Source organism: Jaculus jaculus, chromosome X (assembly GCF_020740685.1).
Source record: "Jaculus jaculus isolate mJacJac1 chromosome X, mJacJac1.mat.Y.cur, whole genome shotgun sequence".
Taxonomy (NCBI): Eukaryota; Metazoa; Chordata; class Mammalia; order Rodentia; family Dipodidae; genus Jaculus; species Jaculus jaculus.
The window spans coordinates 49,911,034-49,916,665 of NC_059125.1; the positions used below are offsets into that span (position 1 = coordinate 49,911,034).

The 5,632-nt window shown below is 42.6% G+C and overlaps 1 pseudogene; it reads left to right on the top strand.

The window, feature by feature from the left end:
* Positions 1-1,469: 1,469 nt before the first annotated feature.
* On the top strand, positions 1,470-2,196 carry LOC101610381 (annotated as a pseudogene).
* Positions 2,197-5,632: the final 3,436 nt, after the last annotated feature.

Genomic DNA, 5,632 nt, shown 5'->3' on the forward strand with positions numbered 1-5,632 from the left:
GCCTATGTGGGACATATATTTACATTTAAACCCCCATACCTCGTACACAGATCCTACAGTATACAAGGATCTCCAGGAAGGTTCTCAACTGCTTAGGGCCTTAGCAAGTGGGAAGAAGAGAATATGCTGAATTCTCTCTGGTCCTAGAGCCTTAGTACCATATGGTAAAATTAGACCTAGGCAGGTAATATTAATCTGGCACAGATAAGCCTTTTCAGGTGACATTTTACATCCTTGTTAGCCAACAAATTGAGAAGATACACAGGAGCTCTAGAAATAGTATCTTCAGAAGTCCTACACCATAGCAGATCATCTGTATACTGAAGGACAATGATCTCTGGATAGGTCTTGTATAGCAAGTCTTGAGAAAGAGCTAGGCCAAATAAAGAAGGAGCAGCCCATATACTTATGAGAAGATAGTATAATGACCTGTCCTAACCTCCAAGTGGCATCCTCACAGGCAAACAGGAGCTGAATGTCAGGATGCAACAGGTAGCAAAAGAAGGCATCCTTTTGGTTTATCACTGAGTAATGGGTGTCCTAGAGGGGATCTGTGGTAACAGAGTGTAGGGGTTTGGGACAGTTGGCTGGAGGGTCATGATTACTCAATGAGGCTTAGGTCTTGAAGTAGCCTTCACTGTCCAGACCCCTTCCAGTCTCCTGAAAGAGGAGTGTTACAAGGGCAACTGCACTCAATCTGGAGACACTGTTCTTTTACCCTAACATTTTAAGAGGCTGGTGAGATGGCTTAGCAGTTAAGCTGCTTACCGTCAAAGCTAAAGAACCTGGGTTTGATTCCCCAGGACCCACATAAGCAAGATGCTCAATGTTGTGCATGTGTCTGAGGTTTGTTTGCAGTGGCTGGATACCCTGGCATGTCCATTTTCTTTCTCTCTCTCTCTCTTTCTTTGCTTCTCTATCTCTCTCAAATATATAAATAAAAATTTTAAAAATATATTTTAATTATTTTTTCATTTGAGAGAAAGGATGATAAGGGGCACATAGGAAAAGAGAATGGTATGACAGGGTCTCTAGCCATTGCAAACAACCTCCACACACATTTGCCACCTTGAGCATATGGCTTACATGGGCATTGGGGGATTGAACCTGGGTTCTTAGGCTTCACACACAATCGCCATAAATGCTAAGCCATATTTCCAGCCCCCCAACTTTCCTTCCTTGTTATTGAGAGGTAGGGTCTCACTGTTGCTTGCATAGTGAGTTCTGATTATGCGGGGGTAAAGTGATAGCCTACCATCAAAAAGCCGAAAAAAAATATTGAACCAAGGTATATATTCAAGCATTGGTGCTCAAAATTGTACTCCTTGCATATGTGGGACTCTAAGACAGGTTAAGTAGAAATTTGGAAGAACTCTCTGCTCCCAAGAGTAACTTGGCTCGAGGGCTGCACATGCTCCTCACCGCTTGCTGTGGAAAGTTAAGTGTGAAGAGGGGGGAATGAGGGGAACATGGACATGAAAAAGAGGATCCACCTGAAGCTGAGAAACAGAACCCAGGCATCTGATCGAGAACATGTCTTGGACAATTGCAAATCAGATGATGGGAAAATTGAGGGGTTAGCATCTGAATTTCTGAATTTAGCTATAGGTTTGATGTCAGTTTCAAATCTACCCAAGCTAACTAAACTGAAAAAGGTTGAGCTCAGTGACAACAGAATCATTGGAGGTCTGGACATATCAGCAGAAGAATTTTGAAATCTCATACATCTCATCCTAAGTGGAAATACACTGAAAGATACCAGCACCATGAAACCTTTGAAAAGTTGGATTGCCTGAAAAGCCTAGATCTGTGTGGTCACTAACATAAATGACTATTGAAACTGTCTTCAAGCTCCTGTCCCAGCTGACTTACCTAGATGGCTATGACCGAAAGGACCAGGAAGCCCCTGATTCAGATGCAGAGGTGGATGATGTGGACGAACAGAAAGATGATGAAGAAGGAGAAAAAAAAAAAAAGACGATAATGAGGAGGAAAATATTGAGAAGGAAGAGTTTGATGAAGATGAAGACAAAGATGTAGAAGGAGAAGGTGATAAAGATGGAGTCAGTGGTGAGGAAGAAGCATTTGGACATGATGGAGAAGTTGATGAAGATGAGGATGAGGATGAAGAAGAGGAAAAGAGCGGAAAAGGCAAAAAGAGAAAGAGAGAAACAAAATGAAAGAGAAGATGATTAAGACCCAAATGTACTGCAGAAACATAAATGTATGATATTGGTTGGACTGCTAATGGATTTGGTAGCTGGTTTTAAAAAGAAAAGTAGTTGTGATACAAACCCCAGGACATCCACCCACTCAAGGATACAAAGAATACTTCCTGTGGCATTCCACCTTCCTCCAACTAGTGCCTTTTGATAATCCACCACCAAGCTCGGGGACTTCACCCCAACAAAATTGTAAATGTGGTTAGGTTTTTGTGTAAGACTCTTGCTCTAGCATGGATAGCTGTGGCTGGTGAGTCAACCATCCATGGCTACCAGTTACACTGGGATTGTAACAACATTTTTTCTTCTTTACAATAAAAACATATTGTAAATCAAATCTTAACATTTAAAAAAATTGGAAGAGGCATGAAGCTGAAAAAAATGAGACTCTACTAATATTGACGTTTTACATGGGAACACAGACTATCAGTAAGTGTGCTATAGGCAGGATGTATGATATGTTGCAGATAATATAACCATAGTCAGTGTAATGGACAAGGCTGGGGAGATGGCTTAGTGGTTATGGTACTTTCTTACAAAGCCAAAGAACCCAGGATCAATTCCTCAGGACACACGTAAACCAGATGCACAAGGTGGCACATATGTCTGGATTTTATTGCAAAGGCTGGAAGCTTTGGCATGCCCTTTCTTCTCCTCTCTCTCTCTCTCTCATAAATAAAAAGTAATTTAAAAAATAATGGACAGTGTTTCGTGGAGTAAATTTCAAGGCATTGACTCTATGGAGTAGCTTCTCTTATCAGTCCTAATTCAGATTTACAAAGAAAGGCAGCACAATATAGAGCAGAAAGATGGAAATTTAGATGAGCATGAAATATGAACAAGCTTAAAGTCTCAAAGGAACTTCTGCTGATTTTGTTATAATGGATAAATTATATTAACACCCTAAAATAGAAAATTTACTGCTCTGAGAGGAAGACACAATCCACTGAAGGCTGTAGCCACTAACGTGAATTCTTTTGAGAGGAAAAGGCCTGAGAGAAGAATGATAAAGGGCCTCTATCTATTCCCCAAGGTCAGCATACAAAAGCTGCAACAGCTATGGTCCATGGGTGCCAGGTTCCAACCCAATCTGACAGCAGACCTTGGTGGCATCATTTGCATGGCACTGGTTTTGAAAGAATGACAGGTGGAAGATGGAGGAGGCCATGAAGTTCCAGAGAGCCACTGAGAGGAAGCAATGGGAAACAGAGTAGAGGTGTCTTTAAGGTGCCCCTGTGAGGCCACTGCAGGAAGCTATGAAAGTGAAATCCAAGTGACAATGGAGACCTCAGGATTTTGGAGATACTGGGACCATGGGACATTTATCAAGAGAAGCTGCAGGCTCTCAGTGGATCAGGCCTATAAAAGAGGCTACAGGCAGCACCAGTTGAGGGGCAGAGCTATGTATGACTTTTGGAGCCCACATGATTTCATCATGAGTCTCAGACACTGTGAAGGAGAAACATGAAGAAGATAGTATTTTTTTTTTCCAGGTAGTGACAGACAGCATCCTAAATGGGTAACAAGGAAATGCCATTCTGTCTGTCCTGGCAGAACTAAAAATTGTTTGTGATCTTGTCTTTCCAAGCTGGCTGACAGTGACACACCCAGCATAAACTTCCTGCTTCTTCCTCAGTTAGGTCTCCCTGTGTCAGCCTCCCTAGTCAATGAGTCCATCAGGTATCTCTTTACACAGCTTCACCAGAAATGGATGTCTTACCCTTATAAAGGAGGTTATCTGCTACGTCCACGGCGACCTCGCCTGTGTAGCAAGCAGAAATGCTTCTGCACTGGAAGAGAGCTGAGGACAGAGGGCCAGCACTCCTCGGAGGGATGCCCCCGGTGACCCCTTGGCAGTCAGTTACTGTAAAGGTTCCTGCTGCCCATGAAGTCACGACGACCTAATTGCTGGCGCCAATGCTGTTTCTTTCCTGCTTTCTTCTAGCTGTTTGTCTAAGAACAGCTAATTCAACACTTATTAGTAATCATGCACGCAATCAGAGTACAAGAAACAATCTAAGCATTGAATGTGCCCCTCCTATGATTAGGGCAATGGAGAGAATGTATAACTCTACTAGGAATAAAAAATTAACTCTAGAACAGTTTTTAGATGGTGTAAAGTAAAAACAGCTTATGATGTTTGAGAACGATACTGAGCCTGAGAATATGAAAGTAGAAATGTTGATCGGTAGTGTTCATAAGAAACATGACAGTTCTGCAGATAAGGAGTTACAAAACTTAGGCATTCCCACCAGGAAACTTCCTGGGGGATATGTTCAGTACTTGATCAAGGGCAGATGGTGGACTCCTAGAGCTGGAATCTACTTAGTTCCACTCCCCTATGAGGGAGGATATGATGAATTCGGTAATAGATGGGTGAATTATGAAGAAAAAAGGAGGCTATGGCATTCTCTTCCATTTATGGGAACGCTTAACAAGGAAGCGTAAGCCTTGGTGTTTATACAGTCCTTGGGGTATAAGAAATAAGTAACCTGTTATTCACCTTACACCTAGTTTCTGTTTGTATAATGTTATGGTCAATGATACAAGGCGCCCTTCTTAAAAAATGGGTACAGTTCCTGCCTGATCAACATTACATGTATGCTTACAATAGAACAATACTCAAGATTGTTTAGATTAATGATTTCTGAGATCACTTGTTGGCTTGCTAAGTTTCTCTGTTCAATCTGTATAAAATCTTCATGAAACCTTCAGTAAATTGCAGCAGCATATTCAACTTGAGTGTGTCTGTCTGTCATTTCCTCGCCGAATCCCGAGTTCTCCCTGAGCCTTCGCCCTTGTTCTCCCTCGGTCCTGATCTCCCCGAGAGTCAGTCCGCGGCAGTTATCCATGTGGCCTAGTCCTCACTTACCTGTCTTGAGCAGGCATGTAAGTCTGACTCTCTTCTGTCCAGCCTGGCTGGGAAGGGGAGAGAACTCATCTTGACCTGGGTCTTTGTCAGCTTCCCTTCTAGCTGAGTCATGCTTTGGTGTACCTTCTCACTTTGATTGTATGTGAGATTTTTCTTTGCTCTCCGAGTTCTTCACTATTTCGTAATTCTCTCTGGTCTTTTGTATGAAGGTACTTCTAGATCCCATCTTACACATGTGTGTGTGGATTGTGGGAATTGAACTCAGACCAGCAGACATTGCAAGCCAGCACCTTTAACTGCTCAGCCATCTCTTCAGCCACCCACTTTGGCTTTAGGTTTTTTCTGCCATCCAGAGATACTACCCATCTACACCAAAGCTTTGCCAGCGAGTGGGCAAGCAAGGGGTATGTGTGATTGGCCAGGTTCCCTATAGCCAAGGCTGGCCTGGAATTCACTATGTAATCTCAGGGTGACCTCAAATTCATACTGATGTTCCTACCTCTGCCTGCATAGTGCTGGAATTAAAGGCATGTGCCAC